The sequence below is a fragment of the Melitaea cinxia genome, chromosome 7 (genome assembly GCF_905220565.1).
Source record: "Melitaea cinxia chromosome 7, ilMelCinx1.1, whole genome shotgun sequence".
Lineage (NCBI taxonomy): Eukaryota > Metazoa > Arthropoda > Insecta > Lepidoptera > Nymphalidae > Melitaea > Melitaea cinxia.
Genome location: NC_059400.1, coordinates 10,442,651 through 10,463,647, shown reverse-complemented (window position 1 = coordinate 10,463,647; position 20,997 = coordinate 10,442,651). Strand labels below are relative to the sequence as shown.

General features: G+C 33.4%; 2 long non-coding RNA genes across 2 annotated transcripts; both read left to right on the top strand.

The window, feature by feature from the left end:
* Positions 1-429: 429 nt before the first annotated feature.
* On the top strand, positions 430-9,834 carry LOC123654942. The gene is made up of 2 exons (XR_006743290.1): positions 430-459; positions 9,714-9,834. It is a non-coding gene; the product is annotated as an uncharacterized LOC123654942 (long non-coding RNA).
* Positions 9,835-17,668: 7,834 nt separating this feature from the next.
* On the top strand, positions 17,669-20,497 carry LOC123655203. The gene is made up of 2 exons (XR_006743328.1): positions 17,669-17,803; positions 20,076-20,497. It is a non-coding gene; the product is annotated as an uncharacterized LOC123655203 (long non-coding RNA).
* The last annotated feature ends 500 nt before the right edge of the window (positions 20,498-20,997 follow it).

Below are 20,997 nucleotides of genomic sequence, written 5' to 3'. Positions count from 1 at the left end.
AAAAATAATTATAGTATTTGCTAAATAATTTTTCGATAATGGTTAATTGGTAAATTACAATCAGTGAAGTTCTGGATATCCGTATCCGTATCCGTATCCGCGAATATCCGTGGAAAAATGAGATCCGTCACTTTTCTAGCGGATCTGTTACGGATTTTTTATTAATAATTTCAAATTCAGTTGACAGGATAAAATGTCGCATAATAATTTAGATTATGTGATTAAGTAGTACAATTAAAAAAAAATCCCATTCAGAGTATTTTTTTCTTTCTTAAAATCAAATATTTGACACCTTTAATACCAAACAATTATATTCTAGTAAGTTCTTCTTCTTCTTCTAAAATGGCTTTCAATAGTACCAAATGAGCACAGATTTAGAAAACACATTTTTATAAAATGTCGTTTTATCCCAGTTTTTAGACAGTGAAAAAATGGCTACAATATCGTTAGAATACGAAGGTAAATTTCGTGATTGTCAAAAAAAGTTGTAATAGCTCGTGTGAATTCGACCGAAAAGACCACGGTTCAAATTCTCAAATTTCCAGATCGATTATTATTTTTTCTTTTTTTTTTCTAATTGCACTCGTTACTTTTTATTTAAATGGGCAGTTCTTATTTTATATTATTATGTCGGTAAAATCAAAAATTATAATTCATATTTTATTATAACATATTATGTTTTAATTACTATTTTTATTTTTGATTTTTTATATTTATTAATATTTTCATTATTGTCGGTAAAAAAAATATTATTCATATTTTATATATATGTAATTCGTGTTTAAATATGATTTCCAAAAAACATGATTTATTGGAGCGCCTATCAGTTTTTGAGAAGCAACTACCTACTCATTCTTGTAATTTTGTAATTTGTATCAATTTTTAACCAACTGCAAAAAAGGAGGTTACTCAATTCGACTGTATTTTTTTAATGTATGTTCGGTGATAACTCCGTCGTTTATGAACCGATTTTGATAATTTTTTTTTTGTTGGAAAGGAAATATTCTTAGTTTGGTATCATGATAAGGAAACTAGGATCTGATGATGGGATCCTAGAGAAATCGAGGGAAACTCTCGAAAATCCGCATAACTTTTTACTGGGTGTACCGATTTTGATGATTTTTAATTTAATCGAAAGCAGATGTTTATCATGTGGTCAAATTTAAATTTCATTGAAATCTGATTACAACTTTTGGAGTAATCTTTGAGAATGGGTATTTACTTGACTATTTTTTCGTCTACCTACGTTGTTATTACTTGTCGATATAATTGAAGTCGGTTTTTCTTCGTTTGCCTGCAAACACAATTATTAATTTAACATCATTTTTTATTTTTATTTTATACATTACCTTTGTTACATCGTGTGCGCAGCAAATCGTTTTAACTCTCTATTCTATTAATCCTTCACGATTTACTAAAAATAATGAGCTAAGCTCGGTCACCCAGGTACTTGTTATAAATATAAAAAAATGAAAAATAAATAACTTTTTTATTGAAACAAATTTTCGGATTATGTCGCAGTTTCTGGACCTAGTTGCTAAATAATTATTTCTCGCAAACGAAAATAAAACGAAAAAAAAGTAGATATCAGATCTCGATCAAATTTAAATAGGACCACAAGACAACACTAGCTTTCGACTAAAACAAGAATCATAAAAATTATTTATAAACACTAAACTGCCACTGCCCTCTAGTGGATAACATAGCTCAGTACACTACACGATAGTTCAAACCAAAGTAGTTTCTAATAACGTTAAAAAGAAAATAATTGACGACGACGCGTCATTACATAAGTACGCGTCATCAAAGATTACTCATTATATCTCGATCAAAATTAAATTAAACTACAAGACAAGCATCAGCCTTCGATTAAAACAAGAATTATTAAAATAAGTGAACCCAGTGAAAAGTTACGTGGTATAATACAAACGTAAATCGACGAAAAAATAGTCCAGTAAATACGTATTATGAGATATAACTAGAAAAGTACTTGTTAAATCTCAATTAAATTTTAATGGGGCCACGTGACGCGTACCTCCTTATAAAATCGGTCCATTCAGTAAAAAGTTATGAGGTAGCATATATAAAAAAATACAGACGAATTGAGAATCTCCCCCGTTTTTCGAAATCGGTTAACAAAACAATACGCGCGCAATGCAAGTTAAAACTACCCGCCCTATTCGTCGTTACGGCGGGCGTGACGACAACTATTGTTTTCAGATCACGCGCCGACAACGATTTTGCGAGTAAATAAAGATCCGTATCCGTATCCGTATCTGCGGATTTTAACACTAAATATCCGTATCTGGATTCGTATCCGCGGATAAACATTTTTGACGATCCGGCACATCACTAATTACAATAGCATTGAGTAAAAACTGTACATAAAAAAATATAATATATTTAAAGGAAAAACAAAAAACTGTTTAATTAAAAACGTATACGTTATATCTGAATGTAAATAACAAATATTTTTTAATCTGTTTTTTTCGCGCCAAACTTTTTCAATATGTCGTCGGTGAGAGCCACGCTCCGCCACCATTAACCGCCAACACTTCACCGTTGCTATAAACTCACAAATCATGAAACGTGCCATTGCAGTCACACACACGAAACGAGACTTCATCGCACGAACAGAAGGTTCATTATCACACTGTTTCACAACACACGATCGTTGGGAACTAAATACTTTCAAACGATATAATTTGAACCTTAACTTCACTTAACGGAAAACCTGTTTTCAGTTACTGCGTCGGGAAATTGTGAAACGAACAAAGAGAGCGAGAAACGAGGCCAACATTCGTTAATAATGTAATGTATATTTATTGGTCTACATTATTCTACCGAAGTCGGTTTACTGTAAATAGGCTTTTATATTAATTATTTTTAAGATTAGACTGAAATTTTTATTTTACTTTTTTTAAATTGTTTCCTGTTGTTATGAAACGTGTTTTCACAAATGTTATTCGTGGATAAGGGAGAAATCTGAGTTAAAATTTATACGTTTTATTATTTTTTTATATACTAATAATATATGTAGATTTTTATTAATATCTGTATAATACCACAAACTTAAAATAAAATTAATTTAAACAATCTGCTCTATAATTGCATAATTGCATATATTCATAGATTTTTTTTCAAATATTTCCTATTTAGCACTATTAATTACACAAATAATAACATGTATGTACGTCACATAAACAGATTTTGTAAGTTTAATTTTTCAAAATCATTTTTCCGTACGGCCTAATTTGTATGACATCGGGCGTTCCGCATCTAATCAATACACAGGCTTGATGCGGCGAGCATGGCGGGCGCGTCGCACGCTCGGGGCTCCTCGGCGGTGCTCGGCATACATCGGCTCGAAACAGGACGCCCTCGGCGACATTCGGGTATTCTCGCTTCAATCGTAATTCCATTTTCCGCCCGCCTTGGCAAATTGAAATGTCGTAACTCTTGGGGGAATATCGGCTTTCTAGCCAAGAAAAATATTCTGCTAAGGTGTTATAACGACGGTTCTGATATTATGAAATATTTCCAGTTCATCATAGAGTTCGAGAAAGTTCCCTCAAACGATTGTAATTGTGGGTCCGCCCGGCACTTGTGAGGCAGGAATGATGTCCTCCTCTTTTTCGATGCTACTAAGTTTTTCACGCTTTTTCATAAACAAAGGAATCGTGTCAAAAAACTTATACAAAACTTTATCAAAATTAATGTCCTATTTAAAATTAATTTTTGGAGAGTTCGGAGGACTTCTTTATTTAGAGTGATATTGTAGAAATAGAGACAGAAAATTATAGGTATATCTCAATTATCCTATAAATTTGTTTATTATTTATTTATTTAATTTTTGTTTATTTATTTAAGGCATTTATACAATTTAAAAATGTTGATGTTTTTTGAATATTAAAGGAAAAATATTCTGAAAGCAAAGTAATTTAATAAAAATAAATAAAGAAAGTTCAAGTATTTTCGGATGTAGTATTAGTTATAAAGGCCCACTAGGTCAGATAAATTGAACCCTTGGTGGTGTTGTGTTCACACGTAAATAACATGTAGAGTTTGGGCGAGGGGTGTGGGCGGTCCGTTCCCTGGAAACAACGATTATTTTCCATTTTAAAACAGACTATGTATGAATATGAATCTTGCTGCTTTGTACATAAGAGTTATAATTTTAAAAACTCAACGCAAATAGACGTAGCACCCCGTGACAGATAGCATCGGAGCGTTTGCGAACGGAAAATAAGTTTTTACTCAAAGAGCTACCTTATGACGTGGGAAAAGGAAAATTAATGTTCTGTTATGACTGGAGCGAAGGATTGTTTAAGAATAGATTTCTTCGAACACGCAACAAGCGAAGAGGTAACATTAGTTTCATTTTGTCAGTTTTAATTTGGTTTCTTTTTCGTAGTTTCTAATTTTTTTTTCAATTTAGGTTTAAAGGTTTTAAGTTTAAAGAGTAGTAGGTACTAAGATGAACATTTTTTTTATTTGGGTACTACTTCGAAATTTTTAAATGTATTTTACGCAAGTTGGGCTCAAAAGTACTCTTGTATAATAATTTTACAAAACAATTATTAATTTGAAAAATATTTAATTATAGTCAATTTAAAAATATGTAACGCCGATTCGAAATGTAGCATCTGCGTAGAAGAACCATAAGAGGAGTAATTTTACTAACAATTACAAATTATAAGATTTTTTTTTGTCAGTTTTATTTTGTAAAACAATATACAGTTTCGAAAAGCTTATATTGTATCTGGGTAAGGTTATTTTGTAACCTTTCGAGTAGAGACCTCCTTGAAGATATTGCGGCCTTTAGGGGTTAGGGTCGTGGGAGGATGGGGCGGCGGCGTTCTCAAGTTTTGAATTAATAATGTTGATATCGGCCCGCCTTGCGATTAATTTGATTATTTGTCTTATGTTTAGGTTATCTACAGTTGTTAACACGTATCTTGGCATGATTTCTGGGGAAATAAAGGCTCACTTAATGTATTAACAGATAATTGATTGTTTTGTTGGTTTTGTCGAGTTTATCGACGGTAATTAAGATCATTTTAGAATTAAATTGTATAGTTGACCTTAACAGTATGTTTTAAATAGCTAGTGATAATTATCAAATATTTATTTTTTATTAATCGAAGAAACAATTTTTTTTTATTATATTAAATAAGATAATGAATTTATACTGTTCTAAAAATGTAATTTAATTTTTATCGTAAAAATAAGTCGTGTTAGTTTAGTTGTAAGTAATTTTCGTTGTACGTATTATCTTTTAGTAACTGTCGAACACTTTATACTTACTATAGAAAATTAGTCGTACATGTGTATAGTCTAGCGAAAACCATACGAATGAAGTCACAAATACGACTAAGTAATAACTGGAAATAAGACAATGATATTAAAAACAAAGCAAAAGCTTTGTAAATTTTCATTGAAATCTGTTAAAGTAACGGTTCGAAAAGAATTAATTAATGTTCAACGACGGGAGATAATAAAGCGGCATTAAGCGATACTTCGGGAATGTTCGGGTGGGCGGCGGGCGCTAGCTAACCTTTCCTTAACTTAGCGGGATTGAGTACGTAAGTATATAGAGCAACTTTAATTAAGACGAGGCGTTGTTTTGTTACGTGCATTGTTTATGAGGATGGAACAATTTAGACAGATTATATCATCTGCCTAAGACGATGGGAAATATCGAGAAAAATGATTTTTCTTTATGGTTAATTAAATTGAAATTTGGGGAAACAATAAATAATTTATGACAATTAGCAGTTAATACTGTTGCAAATATAATGCTATTTACTTAACAAAAAATATTTAGCATGTTTGATTTTTTAATAAGGGACTATATCTGTTGGTTTAATGTTAAGGTTAATATTTTACTTTTAAAGCTATAAATTCTAATTTGCATGTCTAATTTTAGCTCCGAAATGATAAATCATGTATATTGTGTTGGCAATAAAGGCTCATAAAAAAAACCATTTTCGAACTTTTTTTGGTAACTATCATCATTATTAGAATCAGTTGATGAGTTCAAATGATTCATATAATGTCTTAAGAGATGATCTTTCAAATATCCGGTAAATAAATTGAGCATAAAAGTAAGGTGTCTAACTTATTTGTCACAAAATATAATTATATCGACAACCTAACAAAACAACCAAACGAAAAATCTGTGTACTTTGAAAGACAAAAGTTTTTGGCAACTTTTAAATAGAATAAAAAAATGTCACACCAAAATAACGCAGGCACAGTCGAGACAACGTTAAAAATTCCGAGATTCACTTGACGTAAGTTTGACTGCGGAAAGGAAAGTTTGGTCCGATGAGGCTGTAGACAATACGGCTACCTATAGATCGCGATATATCTCTGTGTGTATATAAATATATACAGGGACAGCCTTTATTAGACTCCCACCGGAGTGTGTGTCCTGATTTATCGACGCCACGTACCGTGCTTACGGAATGCTATTGTTTACAACGTGTCAACGAGACGTACTGTACCTATATCTTATACTCCTTCACTTATATCTAAAAACTTAATTTCACTAAGTGTTTTCAGTTATACGAAAAACATTTTTCGGTCTGTTGTGATATTATTATTTATAAAGAAATTTTAAGCATATTTACGAATAATTTATCAAAGCGTAAAGCTGTTTCAGAATTTACAGCGAATGTAAAATTACGTTAATACGTTCCGGCAGCATTAAGGTTTTTAATTTTTCAACTTTTTTTCAGTTTCGTTGCGGTTTAAAGAGAGTATGGTTTTTTAGAACTTGCAGGTTTTCTTACGATGCACGGTTTTCTCTTTACCGCAGGAAAAATTAAATTTAAGCTTGCACTAAACTCTGATGTTTCGAATGAGTCTTGCTTTATTTACATTTTAAGAGAGGAGGTAATCTTCTAAAGGAAAACTGATTATAATAATTTGTAAATTTTGGAAATATCTAAAGCTTTTCTGTAATCCAAAGTTCTATTAAGATGGAGGACAAAGGCGTACCGAGAGTTTCTTACCAGTTGCGGCGTGAATAAATTATAATGATAAGGCCATGCCTCCACAATATTGAAGCCGTTGCGATCATTACCCGGCCCGCCCCACCCGCTCACTTCCAGGGAAACTTCCCGTACCCGAATGTCTTTTTTCATCAAGGTCTTGAAGACTTTTCATAGACTTTCATTTTTGCTTTAAACAATCGCTAAGTCGGACCCTACCGAAGTATTTTTTTTTTGTCACAAAGATAACCGATTCTTTATTATAATTGTATATTATATATTAAGTATTTATAATAAAAATATTGTTTGATTTAATTTCAAATTAATAAAGGACACGTGCTTTTGTATTCGTAAGCAGACGCTGACGGTCGTCATCTTCTGTAAACAGGACATACTTGTGTATTCCGTATGATTCAACATATAACCAGATACTATATACGATTAATATGATTTACAACGGACGTACTATCCAGTGTAATACAATATATAATAACAGTGTATTGTGCAGAGCATGCGACCCCATCATGAGGTTCTAATGAGACTGAGAAAACGTGTGGTGTTTTGCCGTAGTATCATTGGAAATGAAATGGTATGACCTAGTGACATGTGGTGAGATTTTTAGTCAACATCTAAAATATTAAAAGAACGATAAAGAAGTTTTGTTTATGCGCGGTTGCAAATTTCATATTGTAAGGCTATTTGTATAGAGTGGTTGCACACAAAAATACGTTGCACCCTACTCACTGCAGTGTATATGTATATAACGCGTTTGATGCCACAAGAAACTTATAATTGCGAAAAGAGGTCCTTCGCTATCAGACCTCATTTACCAAAGTATTTAACTCCCGATACATATCTGTCGGTGAGACTCCGACGTCCTGTAAATCAGGGGACTAGGGCAGTAGGCCACTACGTGTAGCTATAATACGTTTATTTACTTTTACGTAACTTGTCGATGTTATTAATAATAGGAGTTCTTATTGTAAAATTGCAGTAAGTTGATTAATTATTATATAATAGTAAAGTACGTGTAAAAGATAAATATAAGTTCGTTATTATGGATATATAAATATAAGCATTCCTATCATCATCATCATCATCATTTTTAGCTTATTGCAGTCCACTGCTGGACATAAACCTCCACAAATTCGCGCCAAAAATGACGTGAACTCATTTGTGTGGCCCATAGTCACCACGCTATGTAGGCAGGTTGGTGACAGCAGAGCTGGCTTTGTCGCACCGAAGACGCTGATGCCCGTCTTCGGCCTGTGTATTTTAAAGTAGTTGGATGGTTATCCCGCCATTGGTCGGCTTTATAAATTCCAAGATGGTAGTGGAACTGTGTTATCACTTAGTCGCCTCTTACGACAGTCCAAAATAAAATTTGATGTTCCAGTTTAAGTGACGCATTTTTCATTTTAACTTTAAACCCTTATACAACCTTATCGAGGTCCAAAAATCCAAAAATGCTGTAAATATTTACTCATTTTTAATTAGTAGTGCAAAAATAAAGTCCCATGCTTCTAATTTAACGAAAATAAATAAAATAAATACAAATAAATACCTCTCTCTTAAATGTTATGTTCATAGCATAAAAAATTAAGAGCTTTTGTAAAAATTTACGAGAGCTGTTAGACCTGTTTAATGTGGTCCAAGTTGCGATATCCGTTCTTAAAGGATGTTGACTATCTATCTTATCAACTAAAAACGTGAGACAGGAGTAGAGTTTACCCCTTAAGAACGATTACCGTAATATTTAAAAATGTACTATTAAATTAATCAAACTAAACTACAATAAAATTCTAAAATCAAAACCGAATTGACGCTTGCTATTCCTATAGTATTGTAAATTCTGGTATACTATACGGTATCTTTTTTTTATTTTATATAACCAGGTTGGCAAACAATCGTAGAGTTCACCTGATGGTAAGCGATTACCTTAGGTTGTAGCGCCTGCAACACCAGAAGCATCGCAAACGCGTTGCCGACCCTATCCCCAATTAGCCATTCCCCCCCAGGAGCTCTTGTCACCTTACTTACCAACAGGATCAAAACACTACTTGAAAACAATATTATTTAGCTGTGATCTGTATCATAAACAGTTAAAAGCGCAGTAAAACTATGCGTTAAACTTCACTATGCGTTAGCATCACTGAGCGCCAGTCTCTGGTCTCGTGGCCCTCCACAGAATATCCACAAATCTTTTTTGCGTAGCTTTGCTGTGTGTTCGAAAGACAAACGGTAGAAATTGGCGCATCGGAGACTGGTCAACCACCAAAACACTTTGTAGCGTAGGTACATATCCTTCAGCCCAAACTCCGAGGTGACCTCGATCACGCAGTTATAAAGTACGTTAGGTTAACCTCTGTTCTTTTGAATGAGTTGCTTGTCGTTCTATGCTCAGGTCATACATTCTCCAGCATCCTATGATTTTTGGTCTTAATTTCCTTCACTATGTATCTTCTTTATGTCATCAGACTTACTACTTGCATTAGATAGTATAGCGCTTTCCCGTTTTGTCAGGATCGTCTAGATATTATCTGGTTGTGGGTACACCGAGATAATATCTAGATGATCCTTTTTTGCCTTTTGATATCAGCCCCGCACAAAAAGAAACAGGAGAAACTTCAACCGAGAATTCACCTGGCCCCGGTTTATCATCATTATTCCGAATTTTTCCGTTAATTTTAGACGATGAAAAAATATCGTACGAAGGTAAATTTCGCAACTGTCAGTAAAGTTGTAATAGCTTAGGTGGGAAATCGACCGGTCGCGATCGAAAAGACCATGGTTGAAAGCCTCGGTCGATTATTATTTTTTTATTTTTTTTTATTTTTGATTTTTTATATTTATGTATATTTTTTATCATTGTCGGTAAGAAAAATATTATTCATATTTTATAAATAATGATTTCCAAGAAACACGATTTACTAAAAATACCGAACTAAGCTCGGTCACCCAGGTACTGTGTTATAAAGACACAAAATTTTTGTAAACCTTAAAAAAGATTACAGTGCGGGCTGATTACTTAAATATCAGAAAATATACACTAAAAATTAATACTGATACAGTTATGATATATTTCTGAAATAGAAGTAGTACAAAACATTTTTAAATATTAGGCTTTTTCAAACATAAAAGTTTTAAGAAAAAGATCTTACGTAAGTACATCCCACTTACTAATACTTTTTAAAGCTTTTTCTTAATTTAATTATTTATACAATATTACTTGATTTAATACGTTTATATTATTTTCTTATGTAGCCGTGCTAAATTTTATTAACAGATTATAGCTACGTTCATAGTGCCAGGCGTCAGCACATGTTTGGTGACGTAAATATGCTGTGTGGGGTGGCAACCGTGACCTTTATATTAAAGGTAATAAAAAGTTCAATTGTCGTTATATGGGCGGGTATATATTTCAGTCATTTTATTGAATAAAAATATTCTCCTTGCTTATTTGAAATGAGTAATCTGGAAAGAGGTTTAGTTGTCAGCAAATATTAATATAGGATTATTTGCAAGAATTACATTATAAACTTTTTAAGGCGGTATATATTTATAATAAAACAAATAAGATTAATCCAAGCAACAAAAATCTCAATTTACGAAACAGAAAGTTTTTTTACTTTATTTTATTTATTTTTTCCTATTAATTAATAATCGAATTGACTACGGATGTTTTGAACACATGCATCGATGGATTGACAGATGCATAACGCTTACTCTTTGCGTATGTGAATGTAAGGATTCACAGGTGCTACGTGTGTGTGTCGTGAAGGGAGAACTGCGCATATGTCGATAGGGTGGAAGCAAAGTGTGAGTGGGGTGTCGAGTAACTGCTCAGGCTTGTAGCTAGCTCGGTACATTTTATTGTAGCTCGCCTCTCTAGATACTACTGACTCTGAGTGGAGCTTTCTCGGTTTATCGATGTCGATATAAAACGAGTAATGGAACGCCGCTATATTTCTCATGTTCTATAGCTTGTAAAAGCGAGATTGGATTGCAAAGTTTTATGTCAATAGGCACACTGATATTACTGGGTTAGGTATATTGATGATTAAAAATAAAATTTTATTCAGAAATTAAAACATACGATATTTTTTAAAATACATAAATGTATACCAGATCGGATCGGACATTATAATTTATATATTACTTAATATGCCCATAGTATTAAACTGTTTTGTAAACATAAATCTTTACAGAAATGGAAATTCCAGTATGTCATGTTTGATATTGAACCACCACAGGATCACAACACTGCTTGAAAGCAGTATTATTTAGCCGTAAGCTTCTGTTTGATATGTGGTTACGGCAGTATAGAATATAGCTACCCCCTTTCTTCCCGTGGGTGTCGTAAGAGGTGACTAAGGGATAACACACTTCAACTACCACATTGAAACCGTTAAAGCGGACAGATGGCGAGATAACCATCCTACTGCTGGCTTTCAAATGCTCTGGCCGAAGACGGGCAGCAGCGACTTCGGTGCGACAAACAGTGTGGTGTCTATGGGCAAAACACATGAGTCCGCGTCAAAAATTTCGTCTCACAGTTACTGGCAAGCTATACTATTCTCTATTAGGGCAGCGGTCGCGGTAATGGTGGGGCAGAGGATGATAGGAGTTCCCGCGTTACGGGAGGCTGCCAACCGACACTACAACTGACGACGTTTAATGGACGTATTCTACGGCTGGACCATCACCTAACCGAACTTGAACTAGAACTAGGTCATATTAAGTGGGGAATACTGGGGTTATCTGAAGTCCGAAGAGAGAAAGATCCTGGACTGCGGACACATGTTCTAATTCCGTGGAGGTGATGGGCTTTCTCAAGGTGCCGTCGATTTTCTGGTCCACAAGACTCTCACTACGAACGTTGTGGAAGTCAGCAGTGTGTCGACCCGAGTAGCGTACCTTGTACTTAAACTCACTGACAGTGATACCAGTACGTCTACCATGAGTTTCCAGAGACGATACACGTTAGCGAGTGTAGTAGAAAATTTGTATGGCAAGTTGAGCAGCGCCTCTACCGGATACTATCATTACTATATTTGGTACCATAAGTTTTCTCAGGACAGTTAAGTTAACTACACTCGTAAATGTCATTCTAGAGCGCCGATATTTTCATACAATTCGTACCATGAGTAACATATTTGACAGATGTCACCCTGTTTAACGTTACTATTATAGTTGCGTCACTCACTTGAAAAAATCGTGCGAGAAGTTTATAATTATTAGGTTTATATACTATTTAATTGCATTATATTTGGTAGAACATAGCCCCGTTCCTAAAACACAATTTACGATATAACAATATTATTTTCTATATTCAATTTACGAAATAACATAATAATATAATACAAATTATACAATTTATTTATAAAATTATGATCACGATTTACGTTAATAAAGAAAGAGATAAATAACCATAACACTTAAATAAACACTTACTTTTTCATATAATCCACCATAAGTTCGAACTGGGAAGCATTAGTTCTCATTTTTTATATTTTGTTGTTTTAGAATTATTGTATAACAATTAAACAATATTATTGTTTCACAAGTGTTTGACAACAACTTAAGTTAGACAACTGACGGAATAAATTGAAAAAATTTAGAAGTTCTTGAGCTCGCATGAATACACTGTAATATGCTGCTTTGCATTTTTGTCGGATTATTTTAAACTTCGTTTAGACCTCACTTCATTCGAAAGTCATCATGTTTACTCTTTCTTTTTTCTATACGGAAGAAAGAGATAAAGATATTAGTAACTAATACCAATATAACGGATTTAAAACTATAAGTCTTATCGAGTGCTCGATAGACTCTATAGTGAAATTTAGAAATACTCATAATAGGTATGGTATAGATAACTATTCCTGTTGCGTTTCTACGTTTACTACTGTAGTTATGTCATGTGCGCTTGTAACAAAAACTCATGGTAGACGTACAGAATATGCGTCGACCTCGGCACACTCTGACGGTGAAGTCGAAACCTTGTATGATGATATTTTAATTACCATAAATGGCACTACTGTGGCCTTCTACAACGTAGTTATCGGAGACTTCAAAGCTAAAGTGAGAGTACAAGACCGCAACGAATCGAAAATCGGATTACACGAATTGGGGCGCAGGAATCGCAGATCGGGACAGATACTCGTCAACTTCTTTGAAGCAGAAGAGCTCTTCTTGATGAATTCACTTTTCAAAAAAAGCCCCAAAGGCGCTGGACATGGCAGAACTTTGATACTGTGACGAGAAATGAGATAGATTTCATCATAGCGGATAAAAATTTGGGAATTACTTTTGATAAATATCTTTCTTGGATTCCTCATGTTAATGAAGTAAGTAGGAAATTGTTTGCCTCGATGAAATTGCTAAAAAGGCTACGTAACTTTCTCCCTATTTCCACTTAAATAAAGATAGCGCAATCTCTTCTACTTCCCATTCTTGATTACGCCGACACGTGCTTTGTTAATCTAAATGAGGATGTAAATAAACTTGAGCGCCTACAAAACCTCTGTATTCGGTTTATATTTGGACTTCGCAAATATGACCACGTTTCTGAATTTCAAAAAAAACTCAAGCGGCTTCCTATACGACTTCGCAGGAATACTCACATATTGACCCTTCTTTATACTATCCTCTTCAATCCTTCTGCTCCGCACTATTTAGAAAATCGATTTTAGTTTCTTTGTAATTCTCACGAACGGCCTCTCCGTTCGAAAGAAAGTCGGATATTGAAGATCCCTCCACATTCTACATCCTTCTATTCTAAATCTTTTACTGTGGAAGCTTGTCGTCTTTGGAACTCATTGCCACTGTCTATACACTACGCACAAAGTAATTAATTATTATTACATTGCTAATTGTTAAACAAATTGCAGAAACAGACGAACCAATAATAATATCCCCAACGGCCTGGTTCAGTACGAACAGTATTTTAAGAGCCACTCAATGGGAATTCTACCAAAACAAAACAGTGTCCGCGATCTGGGGATTTCTACCCTTGTTATTAGCAAAACGTTTATCGCTAAACTAGAACGTTATATTGAAAATGATAAATTTATAGATATTTTATTTTTATTCATTTAAAAATTATAAAGTATATAGAATGCTCAAACATTAGAGACATTTAAAAAACTCACAAAAGAAATGTATTTATCGTCTTCATGTATGTCAAGCAATTTTATTTCAATGAGTACTTTATGCTATGATGTTTTGTCTTTCATTTAAAAGTTATCAAGTTTTTTTTACTATTATATATATATATGTATTTGTGTATGTATGTGTATGTGTATGTATATGTATGTGTATGTATGTGTATATGTATATGTATGTGTATATGCATATGTATATATCTGAATGTATGTATATGTAAGTAAATAATAATAATAATAATAATAAATACTCTTTATTGTACACTACAAAGAAATGTTACAAAAATACATACACACGAAGGACACGGATACATACGAAGAAAGATGTACAATACAAAGTAAATGTATTTGGTGTACATGTACGTTTGTGACTATAACATGTTCATATGTATGTTACATAACATTTTTACGCCCCGTCCCAAACTTCTTATTTAGTCCCCTGCCCAAAGGTTGCCTGGAAGAGATCGCTGTATTAGCGACCTGTTGCAGCTGATGCAAATTCTATTTTTATATATCACTTGTTATGCTGTTAAAACCTTGTATTAGTGTGCGAAAGTTTAAATAAATAAATAAATAAAAAGTAAATATCCAGAGACGTCTCAGTAATGTTGTAATAGTTAATAGGTTCAACACTGGGAGCGATCACCGGCTAATGCGGAGAACTCTGAATATATATGCATCCGAAAAGAGCGAGTTCGCTTAATGAAATCTACTCTCCAACTTACGCTGCCTCAAATACTATGTGGATCCGAACAATCCGAACTTGAACTCCAAAACCGATTCGACTCGCTAGAAACCACTAGTAACGTGGGAGATGACGGACAATGTGGTGAAGACGGCGTGTACACTGGATAGCAGATTATCTGAAGCCACCTTCCATCTTTGAAGCTTTCTTCCATCGGACTTCCAGACGTACTGCAGGCTGTCATCCCTACCTGATTAATATACCCCTCATACGTACAAAGCGCTTCGAATCATCTTTTTTAATGCGGCACGGCCAAGGAGTGGAATTCTCTGCCGGCGTCTGTATTTCCGAATTCATACAACCCGAACATGTTTAAAGCGCGAGTGAACAGGCTTTTTCTGGGCGAGCTCGCTCCATCTTCGACTTCGTCTCTGCTCTAGAGCTAGACTGGGGTCAAGAGTAAGCCCATTATATAATTTAAAAAAAAGCCTTGCATCTGATGCGGCAGAGGTGCAAGTTACCCGCTGCTCAAGCAGCTTCACTAGAACAGAAGGCTCTTTCCAAGAGGATATGAAAACTTGTACGCACATACCTTTGATGCTCAAATACGAGAGACAATACTACTCTTATAAAGTAGAATAGAGGGTCCAAAGTTTTCTAAAGATCGTTGGAGAGAAGCCTTCTTGCGAAGGTCAAAACAGCGGATCGTAGAACTGTTTGCTCTCGCCTTCAAATACGAGAAGAGTTACAGAAATTTGATGGACAGCTGTAATTCACATGTCATATTAATTACTATGGTCCGCACTTATAATGGAAACAGAAATTTTTTAAAAATTAAAAGTATTAATTACTGAGAGCTACGTCTGCTTTCTTCTAAATTTACGTGAATTGATATCGACAAATGCAGCGCATCACTAGTAGGTTTACTCGTTGCCGCCGGGGCGTCGCTTCAACTGCCCTCTATGAAGCCAATAATTTTATTACAAGTTCATTACGACGCCCAAGCTCGTTGCTTGCTAGTTTTTTTCGACCGATTGTGATTGTATCTCGATTAGAAATCAATACAATATAAAATTCCAAATATATATCTAAATTTCTTAATTTTCACTTTATATATTATTAATTACTCTCCTGTTATATGAAGCCCAACAATTTTAATGAAAAGGATTATGAAATATTAGGAGCCTATTATTTTTTTTTTTATAATTATTTTCTCAAAAAGCATTTAAATTTGAACTGTAATTTAAATGTTATAGAGTTTATTTTTGTAATTAAGCTTTTATAAATAAACAGTAAAGTTGTGTAACATTGGATGATACTTGACTGTAAGCACATAGTAATGAACATTAAATTTTTATTTAAAACCTAAATTTTATATGCTTGATTTGCACTTATTTGAATAACAGTAGTATTCTTGTACTTATTAATTTAGTTAATAAATATTATTTATTTAGAAATTTTCGGTACGTAAGTGTGTATTTTACATTTGTTTTACTCGTTTTCTTAATAACCTTTTATTTCACACTTATGCAAACTTTTGTCTAAAAATGGAACTGTGACCAAAACATATTAATATTAAAATAAGTCAATATTAAAATAAAAAACAAAATGAAAAAAAAAATCTTTCATTTATTTGCTCGACATTTTGTTAAAAAAAAAAACAGAGCGTTGCGTTTGAATTGAAGAGCAGCGCTGGCAAGCAATTAAAATTCGTAATGACCCTGAGGCCGAGTCAGCATAAGTTAAAGCTACAAAAATAACTAATCGCACGCTACTTAAGTAAAAATGTCGCGTCGCTGGAATTTGGCGACACGCAATATTATTTATTCACAATCTCAATGAAAAGTACAATAAATTAACAGCTACCTGAATATATGATAACATCGCGGTAAATTTGATGTCAATATGTGTTAACACTAAGCTATTTAGTTCACGACTCGGACCCCTTTACCACCCGACTCCCTTCACTCACACAGACGCATGGGTCCCCATTCCCGTTTGAGATTGCATCTGTGTGGCACTTACACAGCGGGAAAAGCAATTTTTCACAGGTTACACGTAAACACACTAACGCAACCAAGTAAATGTAGTGAGTGCTTTGCCCCAAGAAAAGTTTTGTAGTACAAAATTTGTTCGCTAGTTGTGTCTAGACATGCCATGCTTTTAAGTTGGATGTGAATTCTTCGAGACTTGCCTCATGAACTTGGAAATAATTAAAGTTACACTAATGACAAAATGACATCACATCAATTTATTTTAAATAAAACAAACGTTGAAATTGTCACATGGAAATCGCGTTGATTATGATTAAATTTATTTATCATTATTTACTTTAAACACGTGTTAGTGACAATACTTTTTGTAAAGTAAAAATAAGTAAAAAAAAAACATGTATTTAACAATGCAAGAAAAATAGAGTTAAATTTTGTAGATGTAGAGTAAATGCTCCCAAAATGGTAAAATACTTGAGTTCGCAAGTGCCGCGGGAAAATCATGGCAAGGGAATGCATCGTAAATGATTACGGAATGTGTTCGAACGGGATAGAGATATTGCAGTCACATACCGCTCAGTCTGTTAGACAGAGATCAAATATTGAATATTTTGTTCGTCTCAAAAAAGGGTTATATCGTTGGTATTCTAACTACAAAACGTTCTATTTGCTATAGCGTTTAAGTCCAATTTCTTGTAACAAGTTTTGTACATTACGTCGTGTTAGTTTTGGACAAAGACGCGGCAAGCGGGGGGCTCGGTGGCTCTCAACTGTGGCAGATAATCAATATCCGCTTGGCTTGTGGACACTATAATAATATACGTTATTTTATAGCTGCGTTGTTCCATCGCGTTGTCTTACCTTTAGCGCCATCTCTTTTCCACAATTATCTAAAATGGACAGTGGCGTAGTTTTGGTAAATGATAAGTGTGAGAAAGTATTTATCACCACAATGGAGCGTGATGTGTAATTATATAACCTAGTTAGTTTGTAGAAGCGATACGGTTATGGTACGGGGGTAAGGAGTTGAGCCGGCGGGTGGCGGTCTATTAGTGATATATTTATTTTTATTGACGATATCGAGGTGGTTTTTGTTCGGGCACGCGATGCGGGTTCCATTTCTTCATTAGATGACCGAATCGAGTACTATAAGCAACTCGACTGAGTTAATCTAATTGAGATCGTTGTATATCCATTCTTTATTACAATGAATGGATTGTAGATTGATTTTGTTGACTAAAACATTAAATTGAAGTCTAGACTTACCTGAATTAAATATTGCTTGTCTCAATTTATTTATATTTGTTAATATTAACTAAACGGTAATTGAAATAAATAATATATATTAGTATAATACATAAATATATAGTATCTTGTTATATTTTAAAACATTTAAAAAATTATTATTGATTTTATGTTCACCCCTATTATGACCCTGTAAAGTATTCTCAAATAGTAATGGAAACATAATTCAATTGGCTCCCGCTGATAGAATGAGATAAAACGCAGATGTAGAGTCAGACTGGAAGTATCGCTAATAGTTCTGATAAAATAGATTTTTAATTACTAACAGAGGCAACAAAGCAGATGCTCAAGCTAATGTAATATTTTCGCTCATAAACCAGAAGCGATTCAGTACGTCTACCATGAGTTTCCAGAGACGATACACGTTAGCGAGTGTAGTAGAAAATTTGTATGGCAAGTTGAGCAGCGCCTCTACCGGATACTATCATTACTATATTTGGTACCATAAGTTTTCTCAGGACAGTTAAGTTAACTACACTCGTAAATGTCATTCTAGAGCGCCGATATTTTCATACAATTCGTACCATGAGTAACATATTTGACAGATGTCACCCTGTTTAACGTTACTATTATAGTTGCGTCACTCACTTGAAAAAATCGTGCGAGAAGTTTATAATTATTAGGTTTATATACTATTTAATTGCATTATATTTGGTAGAACATAGCCCCGTTCCTAAAACACAATTTACGATATAACAATATTATTTTCTATATTCAATTTACGAAATAACATAATAATATAATACAAATTATACAATTTATTTATAAAATTATGATCACGATTTACGTTAATAAAGAAAGAGATAAATAACCATAACACTTAAATAAACACTTACTTTTTCATATAATCCACCATAAGTTCGAACTGGGAAGCATTAGTTCTCATTTTTTATATTTTGTTGTTTTAGAATTATTGTATAACAATTAAACAATATTATTGTTTCACAAGTGTTTGACAACAACTTAAGTTAGACAACTGACGGAATAAATTGAAAAAATTTAGAAGTTCTTGAGCTCGCATGAATACACTGTAATATGCTGCTTTGCATTTTTGTCGGATTATTTTAAACTTCGTTTAGACCTCACTTCATTCGAAAGTCATCATGTTTACTCTTTCTTTTTTCTATACGGAAGAAAGAGATAAAGATATTAGTAACTAATACCAATATAACGGATTTAAAACTATAAGTCTTATCGAGTGCTCGATAGACTCTATAGTGAAATTTAGAAATACTCATAATAGGTATGGTATAGATAACTATTCCTGTTGCGTTTCTACGTTTACTACTGTAGTTATGTCATGTGCGCTTGTAACAAAAACTCATGGTAGACGTACAGAACTAGAAGAGTAACAAGTACGTTTCTAGCCAAATAAACAAAGAGAAATGGGAGTGGGGAGGAGGGAATGTAATGTAAACGCCGATAAAGTATTTACATTACATTCCTTCAACTACCATACTAAAGCTATTAAAATCAAGTAGACGTTTTGTTAGTGTTTTATAGTTTCGGTCAAGCTATACGATTACGACTTGTAATCAGTTATCTATAACTAGGCTCTACTATATCATATGATGGAATTAATTACACGTGTAAAGTCTATTTTTTAAAAACCTTTATTAGTATTATTTATTTCTATCATTATGTTTTCGTGTCTTAAAAAAATTACCATTTTAAACGGAATTTATTTCTTTCTTATTTAGGTTCTTTCTAATAAAGATGTGCGGTTTCACACGCTTTAATTTAGAAAAAAAAGCTGTATCAAGTATGTACGATCATATAAAAATAAACTGTGCTGTCTCCGAATCTTCATAAGCATAAAAAGTGTCTTACAGTATAAATTTGTGTTGTTGGGTATAAAAGAGGGGTGATAAGTTGCATCTTTAATAATCTTTAATGACGCTGGGAGTTTCGATATTTTTTAAAACTGTTTTAGGAATACCACCCCACGCAGTTATGCAATAAGTTATGATGGACATATCGCTAGATACAACTGTTTGTCTTCTAGTCGCCTTCTTAATATTTCCATTGATACGGTTAATATGATATGTTAAAATGAAAGTGAAGAAGTCTTAACTTAAGATTGACCTAATGAAACTATTTTACACATCAAGTAAAATGAAAGCTTAGTGTTAAAATATTTTAGTGTGTACTATCACATTGAGCAATGAACCTGTAACGGTAGTATGTATGTTGCAATAAATAAATAGTAAATAATATAAAAGCCAGTATACTTTAACTTATTGAATAACAAAATAATTAGAAATTGATGGCACTTCTTGCAGGTTTCTTTAATTCTTTGACACCACTATTACGCTCCGATTACTCGATATATGTAAATAAATACATGTATATCGATCTGTGTTTTAATACACCATTAGATAAATGAAATATTAATCGGACAGTATTGTTTGTTTCATACTTCCGACCTCTTTCACATATCAATTCGTACAATGGATCAATAAGTTAATCAAGTGTTACACTTTGCGTATTTTTGAAGTAAAGCTTCTTTACGAACGCTTGAGTTGTGGAGTAAGCTGATGAATGCGTGACGAGAGCGTTATGAAAAGTGTGATCAGGCGAGGCGAACGGAGGTTCAGAGGGAGATATAAGTTAGTGAAGATGGAATGAGAGAGAGTTGCGTTTTAGAAGCTAAAGAAATTTTACTTTAGTTGTGTGGCACACTCGTTTTTTGATTTATAATTTTAACTTATATTCGCCCAATTATAATTGTACGCTTGTTAATAAAAGTAATATGGTTTAACGTAAAATCTCTAATATGTAGTGCTACTTTACACTTAGACAAAAAAATACAGCTATGTCGAATATATTTAATTGTTGTGTTATGGTACCCATTC